The sequence below is a fragment of the Dipodomys spectabilis genome, unplaced genomic scaffold (assembly GCF_019054845.1).
Source record: "Dipodomys spectabilis isolate Male_0828 unplaced genomic scaffold, ASM1905484v1 ptg000150l, whole genome shotgun sequence".
In the NCBI taxonomy this organism is placed as follows: domain Eukaryota; kingdom Metazoa; phylum Chordata; class Mammalia; order Rodentia; family Heteromyidae; genus Dipodomys; species Dipodomys spectabilis.
In genome coordinates, this window is record NW_024870827.1 from 1,705,483 (window position 1) to 1,724,838 (window position 19,356).

Consider the following 19,356-nt stretch of genomic DNA (forward strand, 5'->3'; position numbering starts at 1 on the left):
CATATCAGAAAAACCTAGAGAGTACTTTTTAAAAAATTTTATTGTGAAAATAGGGTACAGAGGGGTTACAATTACTTGGGCAATGTAATGAGGACATTTCTAATCAAGCATTGTTGCCTCCTCCTTTGTTTCCTTTTCCCATTCCTTCCCATCTCCCATCCCGCACCCCCACCCTCCCAACCCCCACCCGACACCTGGCGAAAGTTGTAAAGTTCGTTTTTCCACATAACGACTGTACCTCAAATTGCTGCAATGGGTCCATCTACATTCAATGCGATACCTATCAATATCCCAACCTCATTCTTCAAGGAAATAGAAGAGGCAATCCAAAAATTCATATGGAACGATAAAAGATCCCTAATAGCAAAAACGCTCCTCAACAGAAAGAACAGTGCTGGAGGAATATCAATACCAAATTTCAAACTCTACTACAAAGCCATAGTAATCAAAACAGCTTCGTACTGGCACAAGAACAGACCTCAGGACCAATGGAATAGAATTGAAAACCAAGAAATGAACCTAAAGACATATAGCCATCTAATCTTCGGTAAGAGAGCTAAAAAAATAGAATAGAGAACAGTTAAAATGTGATTCTAGCCAAGTTAACGTGCCTCAAACCTGGAATCCCACCTACTCAGGAGGCTGATATCTGAGGATTAGATTTTCTTTTTGGCGGGGGGGGGGGGGGGGGGGGGGGCGGGGGGGGAGTCTGGTCGTGGGGCCTGAACTCTGGTCCTGGGTGCTGTCCTTCAGCTCTTCAGCTCAAGGCTAGCATTCTACCACATGAGCCACAGCGCCACTTCCGGCTTTTTTTCTTTTTGCTTATGTGGTGCTGAGGAATCGACCCAGAGCCTCATGCATTCAAGGCAAGCGCTCTACCACTGAGCCACATTCCCAGCCTCCTGAGGATTAGAGTTGAAGCCAGACCAAATAGGAAATTCAATGAGAATCTATATTCAATTAAACACCAAAATTTTGAAGTGGAGTTATAGTTCCAGTAGTAGAGAACTAGCCTTGAGCAAAAAAAAAAAAAAAAAAAAAAAACAAAAAAAAAGTCAGTGACAGTTCCAGGGTCTCAGTTCAAATTCCAGGATAGGGATGAACAAACAAAATGTGACTCTGATTCCTTATGCTTGGGGGTTCTAGTTCATGAGCCCTGGAAATGATATCACTACCAAATGCTCTCCTCCCAATCCTGCTTCACAGACACTTTTCAAGGCTCCAGCATCACCACTGTCTCCTGACAGTTAGCTTTAGCAGTCTACCACTGAAAATTGCAAGCCACAGCACCACTTCCAGTTTTCTGGCGGTTTGATGGAGATAAGAGTCACAGGGTCTTTCCTGCCAAGGCTGGCTTTAAACTGTGATCCTCAGATCTCAGTTCCTGAGTATCTCGTATGACAGCCATGAGTTACTGGAACCAGCCAAAGATACTTTTCCATGCTTTCATCCTATCTCCTCTGGAGACTAAGATCTGAGGACTACAGTTGGATGCCACCCTTGGCAGCAAAGTCCATGAGAACTCTTTATCTCCAATTAAACACCCAAAAAAGTTGGAAGTGGAGCTGTGGCTCAAATGGTAGAGTGCTAGCTTTGAGCATCAAAGACAAGGGATAGGACCCAGTCCCTAGTTTCAAGCTTTTTCTATCATACACCCACCAAAGAAAAGGAAGCAGATGAGCACAGGGGAGCTCAAAGCTCACACATAATACTCAAGCCACCTAGAACAGACCCCATCCTGCTCTGATTCTCTATATTCTATGTCCTATATCATGGCGGTCTTAGATGGGAAAGACCATGCACCAAGTTAGCACGTTCAAGTACAATCTCATACTGAGGATCCCCTGACCTTATCAAAGACTCAGGATTTCTCATTGTCCTGCTTGGACACTGGGCAGTGATGTGAGGTCTAGTTATCCAACCACAGGATGTGTGAATGAAAGGATTTCTCAGCCAATGGACGCAGATTGGAGGGCTCTAGGTCCCTCTCTCTCAGGAAGGAGAAAAGGGCTGATCCATCCCAGCAATGATCCTGGGTTGTGAGTATCCTCAAAGAAACAACCCTGCTCAGAGCCCAGGGCCTCTTGTTTTCCCACCAGCCTCTACCCAACCCTTCCCCACCTTCAGTTGGCCCTCTCTGCATCCCAGATCTGCCATCTAGACTAAAGGCTGAGCCAGAAAAGAGACCCACCTATGCCTCTGAGAATGGCAGTTAAGGGGTCCTAGTGGCCCCTAGAGGAAGTCTCGGGGATACACGGGTCCCGACTCCTGCCCTCATTCCCTGGCTGTCCTGTGCCAGTGGCACACTTACCTCTGTCTCTGGTGGAGGAATGAACACCGGTGGTGTTGTGAAGCCTAATTCAGGAATCCTTATCAGAGACCGTCACCAAGCCAACGGTTACAAAACTTTTTATACACTTTTTTAGGGAAGGCAAGGTTTTGCATACATCATAATTTCTTGTAACATATCACTATAAACCACGGGAAAAATCATAAAACAACTCTATAGTATGATTGGCGCACTACAAAGTGGGAAAGGACCAGAAACAAGTTGTTGGTTAGGTCATGGGTCCCGATGTTCTTTAAACTGTGGCTTGCACCACAGGGGAGTCTCAAGAGGATACATGATAAACTGCAGAGCTCCTTTCTTAAACGAACACCACCTGTGGCCTGACTGCTGGTTCACCAAGCCCTCCAGCACCTGCCTGCCTGTGGTTTTACCAAGGATTGTTTATGTTCCTAGTCACCTGGGAATTGCTTCTTCTGTTCATTCCCAGGTAGGGTTCATGGTCAGCTGCATAACTCATACCTCAGAAGATGCTCATTAACTCAAGATGGAGTCACCCAGGCCTCAGGCTTCTCAAGGTCATCTTCAAATTGAGCTTGGGAAAGTCCCAGTCCCCAAGCATCCTGCAGCAGATGACAGCCGGGTGGTCAATGGTGAACCCAAGGTGCCAGGACTTTTAATACCCATGTGGCTGGGTTGAAGGCTCTATCAATGAAGGTCTAGGTTTCAGGCAAGGTCATGGCTCCAATGTCCTGACACATCTGACCTGGGATTGTCCTCCCTCTTCATCTTCCTGCTTGTACCTTGCCCCACCCCCCTCTTGACACTCCCTCACCCCAAAACTTCCCTAGCTCTTGGACCAAAAAATAAACTTGTTGGGGCTAGGCATGTTCAAAACCTAGAGACACACTCTGAGCCCTAGGGTCTACCTGAGGCTGCTTCCCTCTGCAGTCAGTGACCACAAAGCTCTTGGATGTCATGAAGTTGCTGAGGGATCAGTGGCTTTGTCCTACATACTGGCTTTAGGCTCTGAAACTGTCCCCACAGAGATTGTGAATGGTTGGCTCCCTTGATACAAGGACTCCAAACCAAGGCTCATATACTCCTTTCTTCCTTCCTTTCTTCTTTTTCTCCCACCATCCTTCCCTCCTCTCTCACTCTTTCCTTTCTTTCTCTGACTCCTGTGCCTTGAACTCGGAGCCTGGTTGCTGCCCCTGAGTCTTTTTACTCAAGGCCAACAGACTACGGATTGAGCTACACATCCACTTCTGGCGTTTTCTTTTTGGCAGTTAGTTGGAGATAAGAGTCTTACAGGCTTTCCTTCCCAGAATTTAAGCCTCAATCCTCCCATCTCAGCCTCCTAAGTAGCTAGGATGACAGGCATGAAGCACCAGCAGCCAGCTCAAACCAAGTTTTCTTCATGTGTTGTTGAACCAGCACTGGAAATTTTCATCATCTATGACCCCCTGGAGCCTGGCACACACTGTAACTCTGTTGGATAAATAAATGAGCATCTATCTACGACAATACTACAGAAAATGTCCCATCTAATTCTGGCAAGCATCTTGTGTGGGGGCAAAGCCTCATGTAGCTCTCCCACATTTCTCCCTACTCCCTCTTCCCGCCTTTCTGGTGCTACTGCACTTAACTTTTTGACTCTGAGGACGTAAGCCACGATGTACTCACTGGATTCTGAGGCCTCTTGGATGCCTGTCTTCCCAAAGATCTCTGTCCAGCGGCTGAGTAGCTTTGTGGCACTCAATTCCCCACTCAGGTGTGAACAAGTTTGCTGTGAGCTGAATGCCTGGCTCAAGGGGCCTCCTTTCCGCCCCTGGGGCCAGACAGGATGGTCCACCATATCCGGTTCCCAAGTTTCATGTTGCAGAGAAAGGATCCTTGAGGCATCCCGGGTCTCTGAACCTCCCAGAGTCCAGTACAAGTGCAAGGAATCATCTCTGCTCAGAGCTGGCAGGCTGGGGAAGGTGAGGTCACAATCTCTGCTCCCCACGATGTCCTTGACTGTGGTGGTCAACCTAGAGAGGGCCAGAGGCTAATCAGTAGCTGCTTGAGAAAGGCAGTCAGGGCACAACGTTCATAGCAGGAGAGCATCTGGCTTGGGAACTCTGCCTGTGCTGCTTCGAACATCATTGTTTGGCAGCTGAAATGGTCGGTCTAATTTTACCCATAATCCCAGGTGTTAGTGGAAATTGCCAACTTCAAGAAAAAAACCCTGGAAAAAGTGGCATTTCACTTTTCCCAATCAAACTTAAAGGGTTCCAAAGTCAGTGGGCCCTTTTCCTTCCAGACAGCCCTTCAGCAGGCTACAGAAACTGGCATTCAGAGAGTCCTAGCTAACTGCTATGTCCTCATACTGTATAGGCTCCAGCAGGGAGAACGTACTTGCCTACCACTGCCCAGCTGGAAATGGCCTAGTCGGAACACAGATTTGAGTCTACAGGACTCCAGGGAGGACTGCTCAGGAGTGCACTGACACAGAAGGGAAACCACACCACCAGTGGGGGCCTGGATCCCCCGCCCAAATGTCCATGGACAATATTAATGCCGTGGGTAAGGTTCCCCTCTCATCCTCTGTCGTGGTGAACCATCTGCCATATCACACCGTTCGCCACTTCCCAGACCCTCCTAGCTGCACAGCCCCTGCCCTACCCCCTCCATCTCATTCCATAATTATGTTTGGCAGACACATTCTCAACCCTTGAATTAGTTCCAGCTATACACAGGAGAGCAGAGTGTCTGACTGGAAGAGTGCGGCTGTGGTCACACTCACCTCATGAGCCTTCTGGCTGAAGACAGAAGGACAGGTGTCCAGTCTGGTCTGCAGTTCACACAGGCCTCCTATGGGAGAACCACACAGGCCCAGCAGCTACAGTGGGCTATGGAAAAGGGCTAGAGGGAGGTGGAAAGAAATGGAAAGGAAATCTACTTAAAACTTCCCCAAAGGAGCCATAAAACTTTGAAGGAGAAAACATTGTGGCTGGGCTTGTACTGGGTATTCATAAGAAAGAACAACAAACACACACATACACAGAAATAAAACACTTTTGCTCTTTTTAGACATGGTGACTTAAATATATTTTCATTGTTCTCATCTCCCTACTCTCCCAACACACACACACACACACACACACACACACACACACACACACACACACACACACAAAAAAAATCTGAACCGGTGACAGAAGACTCATCCATGCAGCACCTGCCATTTGCCAACTGATCATTTACCTGAGCACAGTCAGGCTGTGATCTCTCTCTCTCTCTCTCTCTCTCTCTCTCTCTCTCTCTCTCTCTCTCTCTCTCTCTTTCTCTCTCTCTCTCTCTGTCTCTCTCTCACACACACACAGACTCAGATCAGTGTCTCTCCCGAGTTAGTTGGTTCCTCATCTGGGAAATGTACAAGCTTGAGCTTGAGGGTTCCCTTGTCAGAACCAGAGCTCCCACCCAAGGGGAACATTGCTCTAATAACGCAGAACCACACTGCCTTGCCCTTTCTCCAGGGTCAGACCCTACCCCTTGGGAGCAACCAGCTTTGACTCCCCATTCACTAAAACCCTAGGCCAGGACGCTGGGTGAAGGAGTCCCGAGATAGGTGGCTCCTCAGAGCTGGGAGAGAAAACAAAGCAGGGGGTCATGGTGCCTCCAGAGGGGTGTCTGACCTGGACTGGGGGCATTGTTGGGGAATTTGATAGGGTCCTAAATGCTATATACATGGATGTCCTGCCTACTTCCATCCTAGGTGCTTCTAGGTGACTTTGTGGATTCTTGGGGAGAATGAGGAAACTAGATGGACTAGCAGAGCTGGCAGAACTGGGAAATGTGATCACCCTGTGAGAACTGTTAACAGCTGGAGTGGGGGGAGAACAGGACAGGTATATGCGTGTCAGAGGGGGTGTGTTCCTCTCGAATATTCACCTCCTATCTGACCCCCAGTGCCTTTACCTCCCCACTGGGCTCTTCTGGGACCCTCCTCAGGTGAAAATATGACTGAGCAAAGAAGACAAGGGCTCCTAAAGCAACGGGGGGGCTCCATGGCGGAGTCCTCTACGTGGTCAGGAAACCCTGACCTCTCCTTTGGCAGTTTCGAAACTGTCTTGAAGTTGCAATTCTTCAAAACCTTTCTGCTCCTCCCTCCTTTCGCCCATTTCGAAGCCTGGAACATCTGAAGTGGCGGTGGTGTTGGGGGGCTCAGCCTGTGCTGGCATCTGGAGCATGCTGTCCACGCCTTCCCCTGCAAGGAGCAACAGCAGCTCCCACAGCTCTCTCTTCTTCTCCATCTTCTCCTAGGAGAGCTGGCAAACGTGCTTAGCTTTCTCCTGACACAGCTCAACCAGGACAAACATCTGCTCTTTACATGCCACGATGGACTCTGCTATGATGCAAATGTGTGCCAACAGCTATCTGCATGTATGGTGGAGTTCATCCGCTGGATTATGGATGTCCACCTCATCATGCAGGTTATGAACGAAGAAGATTTTCTTCTCAAATGCCCACGTGTGCCACATCCTATCCCCACCCTTGCTGTGGTGGAAGCTCACGGGGTAGGGCGCCTGTGGCTCCAGCTCTGTCTGGCACTGAGCTGCCTGGTGGGCCCAGCACCTACACCAGTGTCGCTGCTACTGCATCAGGAGTTTCCGCCTGTGGATCTCAGCCTTTGAGAGTGCTTGCAGAGCCATGTCACTCTAGGTCTGGGGCATGTCTCCAAACTCTGCGATGGTTACGTTGGGAGGAGTCACCTTCTCACATTTTGCTTCTCCAGGGCTCACACCTTCCCCTCCCCAGGGAAAGCCAGGAGGCTCAGTTGGTCCTGCAGGTGCTCCTCTTGTGGTCTGGTCACTTCCAGGCACTTGAGAGTGTCCTGCCACTTTCGGGGCACCATCTGTTCCCCCCAGTTGGTTGGGCCCTGCACTTGCTTCAGCTGCAAAAGCAGATGGGTCTGCCTCTGCAGGTGCTATTGCAGGGCCTCCTTCTCAGAATTCAGCCACATATTGGAGGCAATGTGCTGCTCACAGGTGGCTCTGAGCTCCGGTAGGTTGTCCAGGGACTGCTCCTGCCACTCCTGCAGCTCCCAAGCCACTTGGCTCTCTCTCTCAGCCACCTCTTTCCATTCCTCTATCTTCTCCTCTGGGTAGTCTAGCTGTTCCAACAGATGTTTCTTCACCTGCTAATCTGAGTCCAGGATGCTAGCGAGCTCCTCCTTCTCACCGTTCACACTGTGGAGAGCATCCCACAGAAGAGCCAGCTGTTCCTCTTGCTATGGGTTGCACACACATGCAAACGTGGGATCTCCAGGATCTCCTGCAGATCCTTGACCTTCTCCTCTAGTCTCCATAGTTGCTCCTGCTGCTCTGCATTCTGGAGACAGAGCCTCTGGTTTTCCTTGACCTGGATGTGAAGTTGTTCCTACAGGTTTTTCAACTCCACCTGCGTGTGGTAGGCCTGGGCCAGCCACTGCTGCTAGGCCTGAGAAGGTTCTGCTGCTTCCTTCTCAGTTCCCCCAGCTCATTCTCTTTGTCCAGCACCTGCCTCATCCTTCGCTCCTTCTCCTCTGTCAGTTGGTATACCTGGTCAGTGAGCCACTGAACCTCCTCCTTCCATGCAGACCTCTCAATGCTCAGATCCTCCGTGATGGTGTCTCTCTTCAGATTTGCGGAGGTCACCATCCAGCTCATGTTGTCCAATAGTCTCTTCAGTACACATGTCTCGCCAGCACTTGTTGGAATTTGCAAATTATGTTCTTCCTGTTACTCTTCTCTGTCCAGAACACTTCCAGCTTCTCCTGCAACTCTGTGTTCACTTGCTCCAGGTCGTCGAAACTTTTAGTCTTTTCCTAGAGTTGAAATGTCAAATCTTTCAGTTGTTTGAAGAACATTTCTATCTCCTTCTGTTCAGTAGTGACCACAGAAGCCGCCATTTCCAACTCTGCCATGCGCCACTTTGAGACCTGCAGGCAGCTGGCGAGAGCTTCTCGCTCCATTTCTCTGCCATTGGCAGCGTGCTTGACTTGGGCCGGTGCAGATTGTAAATCGCTTTCTGCTGAAAGCAAACTCTGTATGGGTGGCTTGTGGATCTCTAGCTCTGATTTTGGTGCTTTGTGCACCGGAGCTATCTTCTCCCTCTCTTTCTCCAGTCAATCCCACAGGTCTGTCTTTTCCTGCATCAGTGGTTGGATCTTGGCACAGAGTGCCTGGTTTCTTTTGCTGCAGTCCAGGATGGGCATCACGTGTCGCTAGCACCTCTGCAGATCCTTGGTGGTATTGGGAATATTGACACTCTGGACCCTGGTGGCTGTGACTGTGTCAAAAGGCAAGGGAGGCCCGCAATCAGGATCACCTTTGGCCAGACCCTCCATTGAATCACGCTCCCCAGTGGTGTTTGTCTTGGGGATCCCTCCCTTTTTCATGTTCTCTGTTTTCTTGATTGTTGCAGGTCTGATGGGAGGATTCTTCCACTGGTGTTCTGGCAGTAGTTTCTTGTCCGCAGCTCTCTCATGGAGTCTTGTTTCAGACATCTGAGCACTGGAAAGATGGGCTGGCCACATTCCCAGGCTCTGGGAAATCCTCTATTCTCCCACTCACTGACTAGGACATCAATTTCCTATTCTAATCCAAAGTCTCCTCGAGTCTCCTGCTCCCCTCTACCTTCCTCAACTGCTGGTGATAATGTCAACCAACTGAGGGAATCCTGGTGGTGGGCAGCATGGAATGTGGGCATGGCTATGATTCTTGTATCGCATTGATCAGAAAGATCCATGAAAGAATGGGGGTGTGGCCAGAATTCTGTGATGCAAGCAGCATGGGCGGAGTCAAGCTGACAGCGCCTTCCCCAGTTCCTTTCCCAGGGAACTCGGTCCAATTCAGTTGGGTACAAGAGGGTGACTTGCTTTAGACGGATGGCTGCACAGATTGTTGTATATATCTGTTTGTTGCCAGTCCTGGACCTTGAACTCAGGATCTGGGCACATTCCTTGAGCTGCTTTTGCTCAAGGCTAGCCCTCTACCACTGGAGCCACACAGCTCTACTTCTGGCTTTGTTGGCACTAAAGTTGGACAGGGGTCTTAAGGACTTTCTTGCCTAGGGTGAATTATACCATGATCCTCCTATCACAGCTTTATAAATATCAAGGAGGACTGCTGAGAGCCACTGGTGCCTGCCTAATCATTGATATTGCTGTTCTTGGACATACCAGTGAGTACCCTATCCTCAGGTTTAAGTGGTGGGAGCTGGATCCCACAGTTGGAATCCTGGTCCTGCCACCACCAAATGGCAGGAGAGCCATAGAATCTCATTTCTATCTATATGAATACCAGTGGAATGTGATGTATGTTATGACTGAATAGGCAGTTCTTGAATGATTCTAGAATAAAATTATACACAATTTTATTATAGGATACTGATTGATTTCAATCAATATTTTATGAAGCATTTAAACAATCACATTCATTGAATGTAGGCATAATGAAATACCTAAGAATTGGGCGTCACATAGTAAAAAGGTGCCAATTTTTTCTGCCAGAACTGGGATTGGAACTCTTGGTCTGCGTAACTCTGTTGCACTGTGTGGGTAGGGGAAGCTCGCTTCCTTGATGTCAAGAAATTCATGTGTGCTCCTTAGATCTGAAATGATCCCCAGCAGTAGATAACATCCTATTCATATACATTTTAAATATATGATATATATTTACACACGTATGTTGACTCCATATTGCATTCAGTGTATTCATTTTATGTTTTATTTCATTCATGTAGTGACTGTTTATTTTATTGATTATAATAGCACATAGAACATTGATTACATTGATTACATAGGATATAGGTCTGCATATGTATTACAGTTATACCTGACACCAAGGTCTTTCACAGGAAAGGACAATATGTGTCACCATCAGCTTCTTACTCCACGATTCATTGTTTGAACTTATGGCCTATAGGGCTAAATTCATGAATGGGTGAGTGTCAGCATGCCATCCTGGGACAAATTGGGCTGACAGGCAGTTCCCAGGACCTGAAATAGAGCCCCAGGGTTTGACAAAATATGAACAGATTGACATTCAGATTGCAGTACACTAATAAATATATATGTTTATAGAGTGCCAGAGATGTCTATACATTATTCAGTTATAGAGACTATATTCCTACCAATTCTTGGGTATTTATTATGCCTCCATGTAATTAATGTTATTATTTTCATCCTTAATAAACTATTAAGTAAATTAGTGTCCTGAAATTATTGCATTCCTGTGAGAATTAGTATTTTTAATACTTCATAAGATAATTAAATAAAATCAGCCAACTGATATCATGATGTCTAATTTTATATGAGTATCATTCATGAGCAACTTATTCAACCGTGACATTGATAACATTCCATAGTTATTCCTGTGGATGGGAACGAGTCTCTTAGGATCCCCCACCATCCGGACGTGACATGACTGGGATTCGAACTGTAGGGCTATGTTGCCGTGCGGGACTATGGCTTCCCCAATAGCCACAATTAAAAAAAAAATTTAGCTCCCTGGTTCAGAATTCGTGCAATTTTTTCTGCCAGGCCTGGGATTTGAACCAAGGTCCGGGTAAATATGCAGCACTGTGAGGGAAGGGAATCTGACAATTCTTGAAGACAAGAAATTCAGGCCTGTTCCCTAGGCCAGAATTCAAGCCTCCGGCCTGGAAAACATGCTCCTTATATCCATTTTAAAGATAGGATTTATACTTCCATACAGATATTGAGTCCATATCGTGTTTGGTGTGGTTATTCATTTTATTTCTTGTTTTATTCATTTATTTACCATTTATTTTATTGAATCTGATGACACCTCTACCATTTATTACATTGTTTACATCCTATCACATAGCATCCAGATTTGTAGATATGTTCTCCATCATGCCTGACACCCAGAACTCTCCTAGAAAAGGAAAACATGTGTCACACTCGGCTTCTTATTCCAAGATTAAATTTTTGGGAGTGCTGGGATCTGAATTCAGTGCCTAGCAGGCCCAATTCATAAATGGATGAGTGTGAGCCTGGCAGCCTCTAGCCAATGAAGCTGTCGGGTGGTTCCCAGGTGCTGACATCCAGCCCCAGCTTTGGCCAAAACAGTGATACATGGATATGCAGAGGGTGGTATACAAATAAATATATATGGGTAAAGAGCACCAGAACCGTCTATCTATGATTTAATGACACCTACTACGTTCCTACCAACTATTAGGCATGTATTAGACGACCATTGAAGGAATATTATTCTTTTCATGGTTAATAAACTATTAATTAGGATCAATCAGCTTCCTAGGATTATTACATCCAATTTTAGACTATAACAAAGCATGACCTACTCTTTCAATTGGTATTCCTATGCATAGGAACAAGTCTCTTGTTATCTCCTGACATTGGTAGGACCAGGATTTAAACCCAGGGCCTATGTTCACAGGTTGGCCTATGGCTTCCCTGATAGCCCTCCAACTTCAGCAATGGTAAGTCAGGTCCACTTTGTAACTGTGTCATCCAGACCCAGGATGGTCACTGCAAAGAATACAACGTAAAACCCCCAGCCTTCTGCAGTTCACCACGTTTTGTTCTATACTACTTTTTTTCTTCCTGCAAGCCCTGTGGGCCTAGGATCCCAGGATTGGCTATGGGTCCAGAGACTGCACTCCAGCCTAGGGAGATTGAAACTGAGGCAGAGTTGCCACTAACTGAGTTCAAGCCCCTTGTTCGCAAAATAAAGAATAAATTAAAAATTAATTCATTATTTAACTAAATTAAAAAAGAAATAAAAATCCCTGGTTGGGAATTTCTGCCAGTTATGTTTCCTAACCTGGGATTTGAATTCAGGGTCTTGGTAAACCTGTAGCAGTGTGTGGGAAAGTGCAGAGTTGCCACTTCTTGAGTTCAAACCTGGTGTAAAGCCAACAATAAAAAATTAACTCACTGAGTTCAGCAGGGGGAATAGATGTGGAGATGGGAGGAAAGGGATGGTAGGTGGAAAACAAAGGAGACAATGCTCAAAAGGAACTATACTCATTACCTTGCTCATTTAACTGTAACCCCTTTATACAACATTTTTACAATAACAAATGAAAAAAAGTAGTGCTCAGAGAAGCAGTTCGGGGGTAAGGGAAAGACATCTGAATAGATGTACAAAATTCTACACTGCTTTTATTTTAATGTTCAGTATGGAACTGAATAAACATAACTACTTCCATTAAAAAAAAATAAGTCTCTGTCTTGGAACTGGGGCCAGAATTCCGGTCAGTGCTGGGATTTGATCTCATCATCCAGTTAACATTTTTGCACCTTGGGTGAAAGCAAACTCACTGTCCTTGAGGAAAAGTAATTCAAGTTAGAGTTACCAGGGTCTGAATGAAGGCCCTGCATTGGAAAAATATTTCTATATATGTGTAATATATGATATATTTACGTATGTATGTTTATAACATACTATGATTTGTATTATTGAATTTGTATTTATTTTAGTTTTTACTTGATTCATTTATTTTAGTTTTTACTTGACTCATTTATTTATTGTCTATTGTATTTAGAATTATTATTTTTTGGGGGGGGGTCCGGTCGTGGGCCTGAACTCTGGACATGGGCGCTGTCCTTCAGCTCTTCAGCTCAAGACTAGCACTCTACCACTTGAGACACAGCACCACGTCTGGATTTTTTTTCTGCTTATGTGGTGCTGAGGAATCGAACCCAGGACCTCGTGCATTCAAGGCAAGCGCTCTACCACTGAGCCACTTTCCCATCCCCAATTTAGTATTATTGTACACATAATATTTAATATATTTTGCACATCTATTATAAAATTATACAGAATAATATAGGACATTGACTCATTTTTTATTAATACTTTTTAAGTGTTGAAACATGATACATAATTAAATGGAAGCATTTGCCACAGTCTTCACATGTTTAGAGTCCCTCCCAAATATAAGCTGTGTCTTCTGTATCTTTGGACACTTTCCTATAGGGATTTCTTTAAATGATTTATACTCAGAAGCCTTTTCTTGAGGACAGGCAAGCTGAGGGATAAAATTGTAAGGGAGGGGCTAGAAATGTGGCTTAGTGGTAGAGAACTTGCTCAGCATGTATGAATGCCAGGGTTGAATCCTCAGTGCCACATACAAAGAAAAACAGAAGCTATGGAGTGGCTAAAGTGGTAGAGCGCTAGCCTTGAGAAAGCGAAGCTAGATACAGTACCTAGGCCCTAAGATAAAGCCCCATAACTGTCAAAAACAATAGGCCAGATGCCAGTGGCTCACAACTGGAACACTAGCTTCTCAGGAGGCTGAGATCTGAAGACTACAGTTCAAAGACAGCCTAGTCAAGGAAAGCTTGTTAGACTCTTACCTTCAATGAACCACCAAAAGACCTATGTGGTGTTGTGGCTCAAGTGGTAGAGTGTTCGCCTTGAGATGAAGGGCTCAGGGACAGTGCCCAGGTTTGAGTTCAAGACACACAACTGGAAAAAAAAAGAGGGTTAAAGTACTTTTTTCTATTTTCTAAATAGGAGAACATTCTCTGGAAAATGAATGCTGATGTACACCAGAATTGGAATCAGAGCTCAAGGTTAAAGTGTAGCAGATCAAGATGCCCAGCCTCTCAGACTCTAGCATTATAACCTTGTGTCCTACAGGGTTCTGAAAGATCCAAGGTTGAAAGGGTCAATATACTCCCCAAGCCCATTGTGATGAGTAGTTGACTTGTATTGTCAATGACATTACAGTTTTGAACCTAGCAGAGCACCAGTAGCTCATGCCTGTCTCCCTAGCTCAGGAGACTGAGGTCTGAGGGTCACAGGATGAAACCAACCACGGACAGAAAGTCTATGGGACTCTGACTTCCACTTCTGAAAAGTCAGATGTTCAAGAGCTTCCTGGGTTTCCCTTGGTGATATGTTATTTGCACTCTAAATGTTCTTAGACTTCTTAAGCTATAGAAGCAGGAATGAAACATTATGTACCAATCCTGGGTTCAAATGAAGTTCTCAGGATCTGAGTCCTAGCCCTATTAGCAGGAAGAACTCCAGTGTAACACTGTATTTGAAGGACAGGAAACAGTTTCAAAATCCAGACTAGGAGAAGAGACCCAGGCCTGCAGGATTAGGAGGCAGAATGTACACACTTAACAGGGAATTGTGCTACAAAACCACTTCATTCATTCCAGGAACGCCAGCAATGAGGGGAAACCTGAAACATTTGTTAGAGTTACACCACGGTTAGGCTTTTCTCAGCCTCTTTAAACAATGACTAATTAACCTTTCTCCTTCAGGTGAAGGGAGTCTCAGGCTATCTTTGTTAACAATAGACTTGGAAAAAATTATATTAAGTGAAGTAAGCCAGGCCCAAAGAAACATAGGTTCCATGGTTTCCCTTATTTGCAATAAGTAGTATATGTCCCAGTAAAGCAGTAAAGGTCAGATAATTTGTTGTTGGGGGAATGAACCCCAAGATAAGTATTCCAAAATTTTTTTTGTTTTATTTTCTTTTCACGCATTTGTTTCTAACATATTTATAAGATGATTTCTATGTTGCTTTGTATGTTCCTCCTCCACGGTATAAGCCATGCTTTCACTGTATTTGATGTAGGTATAATTTGTGGAGGGGAAGGGCAAAAACAAATCATTTAACTAGGGATACAGGTGGACCCATTCCAATAATGAGATGTACAAGTCGTTATGTCAAAAAATGAATTTTACATCTTTGGTGGGGCGTGGGGGTAGGATTGGGTAGGGGCAAGGGGGAGTATGGGAAGGGATAGGAAGGGGAAACAAAGAGGAGGCAACAATGCTTGATAAGAAAGGTACTCATTATCTTGCCCATGTAATTGTAACTCCTCTGTACTGTATTCTCACAATACAAAAAGATAAAAAAAAATAGAGAGCCAGTTTAATGGGGGAGAGGAGAGTATTTCTTTGTTGCTTTGTATGTCCCTCGCTCACCGTATAACCACTGCTTTCACTGTATTTGATGTTATTATAATTTGTGGATGGGAAGGGAAAAACAAATCGTTTAAATAGGAATACAGGTGGATACTTTGCAACAATGAGACGTACAAGTCATTATGTCGAAAATGAACTTTACAACTTAGGTAGGGGGGCAAGAGGAGGGTTGGGGGGGCCGGGGAGGATGGGATGGGAAGGGAAAAGAAAGGAGGAGGCTACAATCCTTGATAAGAAATATATTCATTATCTGGCCCATGTAATTGTAACCCCTCTGTACAGTATTTTCACAATAAAAAAAGTATAGAAAAACACTGCTCTCTGATCTTAGGGAGTGGGTTTTTGACTCTCCATCTGTCAGATTTGAAGGCCCTTCTACTTCTGCCAGTCCATTTTCCTTCCTTCCTTCTCCACATAATTAATGCAAATCCCCAGTCGAAGGAGATGCAGGGTCCTTTCTCTACTGTGTCTGAGCACTTGGGTTAGAACCTGGCTCTGCCTTCTTGGCTTTGGTGACTTCGGCTGCCTGAGAAGTGGGACAGAGACACTCTTCCTGCTATGTGGTTGTATGAAGGCGATGCTGGTGTCCTGGCACATTGCAGAAGGCCTCATGACTGGGAATTGTTCCCTTCTTTCCTCCTGACGTCCAAGACCATATTAATCTGTCATCTATCTATCTATCTATCTATCTATCTATCTATCTATCTATCTATCTATCTATCTATCTATCTATCTATCTATCTATCTATCTATCTATCTATCTATCTATCTATCTATCTATCTATCTATCTATCTATCTATCTATCTATCTATCTATTCCATCCACCTACATACCTACCCACCTAACTATCTCTTTGCCAGTTCTTGGGTTGAACTCAAGGCCGGGGTATTGTCTCTACCACTATGCTACTTGAGTCACAGCGTGAATTCTGGCTTTTTCTGTGTATGTGCTACCGAGGAATCAAACCAAGGGCTTCTTGCATGCTAGGCAAGCACTCTCTCATTAATCCACATTCCCAGCCCCCTCACCTTTTTCTTAGTGATAGTTTTTACATAATTATGCTACCAACTTACATTTCCAAGTTTAATTTTGTGAATACTGGTTATTTCCACGAAACCGAACCTCCTCTTCCCCTACCTGATTTGTGACTCTACTGGCCTTGGTCTCATAATAAAATGTAAATAAAGGCTGCTGAGCGTTTAAGTTCGCATCTTATAAGGACACAGACCTGGAACCCTAGAAGAGAAAAGCAATGGGCCTGAAATGAAGAGAATGATGTGGTATGTGCAACAAGCATATCTGAAAAATAAATCAGTAAATAAAAGCAGAGGCATTGCTTATAGTCTGTTTGCACTCTGGGAGGTAATATACACACATAAGTTAGTAGAGCACTGATACATAACATGACCTTCACTTTTTGAATTTTTGTGGCCAACCCAGTGCCTAAAGTCAGGGCCCCATGTGTTCCTCAGATGTTTTGCTCAAGGCTGAGGCTCCACCACCACCACCACAGCTCCATGTCCAGCCATCTGGTTATTAATTGTATATAAGGGACACCCCGGCTTTCCTGGTCTGTCCTGTATCTCCTGCTCGGCTCTCTCAAAACTGGAGCTCTACACTCTGAGCCAATGCTCCACTTCTGGTTTTCTGGTGGTGTATTTGAGATAAGAGCCTCACAGACTTTTCTGCTTGGGTTGGCTTTTGATGACGATCTCCTGAGGAGGCTTCAAGTGGCTTTCCTCAGGGATTCATCGAGGAGTTGCTCAGCACAAAATATTATTCTAAATCTCGGGGGTACTAGAAAAAATCAGAAACATGAAGATGCTTCTAGTGTGTTCTAGATACTTAAGTTTGGAGACACATAACATTCATAACTATTAGATCATTTTATAGGCAATAGGACCAAGGAAGACAGTGTGTGGATCACTCCAGCCTTTGGTCCTCTCATCCAGAGACAGTAAATTTACTGCAACTCAAAGCTAAGTGACAGAGCTGACATGAACGGTGGACCTTAGCTTCCAAATCCTATGACACTCATTTCTCACTTTTGGCTTCTAACCTGTGACCAGAGGGGAAGATGAGGAAAGAAAATCCTTCTCAGAGAAAGCAGCTATAAAGAACATTGGGTAGTTTGCTTATAAATTCAAACCATGGGAATGACCCGGTGAAGAAGTCAGATTGTCCAGATTAAAAAATGAAGAAAAGAAAGGCAGGTGCCAGTGTCTGCTGATTATAATTCCAGCTCCTCAGATGGATGAGATGTAGAGATTCTCAGTTTGAATCTAGCCCAGGTAGGAAAGTCCTTAACATGCTTATTTCTTAGAGATCACAAAAAAAAAAAAAACCCAGAAGTGGGACTGTGATTCAAGGGTAATGAGCTACTCTGGAGCAAAATGAGCTCAGGGACAACCTCTAGGCTCATAGTTCAACCTCAAGACTTTCCCACCAAAAGAGCCTGTACCTCCATGTCTTTGTGTATGTATGGATGCATTCCTATATGTGAATCTCCAGGGTAGCTATTATGAATGGCATCAAGCTCGGAAATTTGTTCTCAATACAATGATTTCATAGCACAGAGATGGCTTTCATGACAGTGTTTGTTCTGGGGCTCCCCTCACTGTTCCCAGTGTAGCCTGAGGGTTTCTCTGCTCCTCAGGCCTGCTGGAAGAAGTCTTTCATATTGTCTAAACAGGCACACTAAAGGCCTCACTCCTGTAGAGCTATATAACAAACAACTCCATCTGGGTCAATTAGTGAGGATGAGTCTGAGCAAGCTCTGAAGGTCAGGAGAAAAAGGCCTCTTTGTACCCCAAGCTCTCTCTCTCTCCCTAGTGCTCTGTTTTGACAGGAATCCTTTATTTGTGCCACCTTCCATGGCAGGCCAAGTTCCCTGCACTTATTCTGCCTTTGTGAGGCTATGTTCTGGTGTTCATATACAGTGCTAAATGTAATTCAGGAATCACTCAGGAACTCAACTAGGGCACTTAACCTAATGAAATGTTTCATTGCAGATGAGGATGGGCCTTTGATGCCTCTCCTAGGATTCCTGAAGCTTGGGAAATCCAAGCACATGTCAGATATCACAATACTTCCTGTCATATGGGGCTGGTGAAGCTCATGAGGTTTTGAAAACTTTGACCTCTCCTAGTTGGGCCCTAGGTGGCTAGGTTTGATTGTGAACACAGGGCATGGATGCTGTCCATGAGATCAGAGCAGAAGACTAGTGCTTTATCATTTTGTGTCACAGCTTCACTTCTCCTTTCTCTGTGTGTGTGGTGTGTGTGTGTGTGTGTGTGTGTGTGTGTGTGTGTGTGTGTGTGTGTGTGTATACACTAGTCCTGGAGACTTGAGCACTGTACCTAGTTTCTCTTGTACAAGTATAGCCCTCTCCCACTTGAGCCACAGAGGTACTTCAGGCTTTTTTCTGGTAATGTGGTACTGAGAAATCAAGACCAGGGTTTCATATATGCAAAGAACTCTACCCCTAAGGCACATTTCCAGCCCTGTACTTCAGGTTTGTTAGTTTGTTTATGTCTTTTTGTTGTTGTTGTCAGTTGTAGGAGTTGAAGTCTAGGCCTGGGTTCTTCAGCTAAAGTCGTGTGCCCTACCACTTGAGGCACAGGGCCACTTCAGGTTTTCTGGTGGTTCATTGGAGCTAAATGTCTCAAGGACTTTCCTGCCCATGATCTTCAGATCTCATCCTCCTGAGTAGCTAGGATGACAGGCAGAGCCACAAACACTCAGCTTCCACTTCAGGTTTCTTAGTGGTGAATTGGAGATAATAGTATCATGAGACCTTTTGTGTCCGGAATAGTTTGGAACCCAGGTCCTCAGATCTCAGCTTCCTGAGAAGGCAGGATGATAGTCCTCAGCTATAGACCCCTAGGTCGTGGCACTCTGTTGCAAGGGGGTCCTTGACTCCACATGGTATAGTGTTGGCCATGAGCATAAGAGGTAAGGGTCAGCACCTCGGCCCTGAGTTCAAAATTCATGACTGAGGAAAAACAAAACAATTGTCTGCAGGAGACAACTCACCGACACTTTAGTAATACATAATTTTGTCCCTGCCAAGTGACATATCTGGGCCTCAATATTCGTGT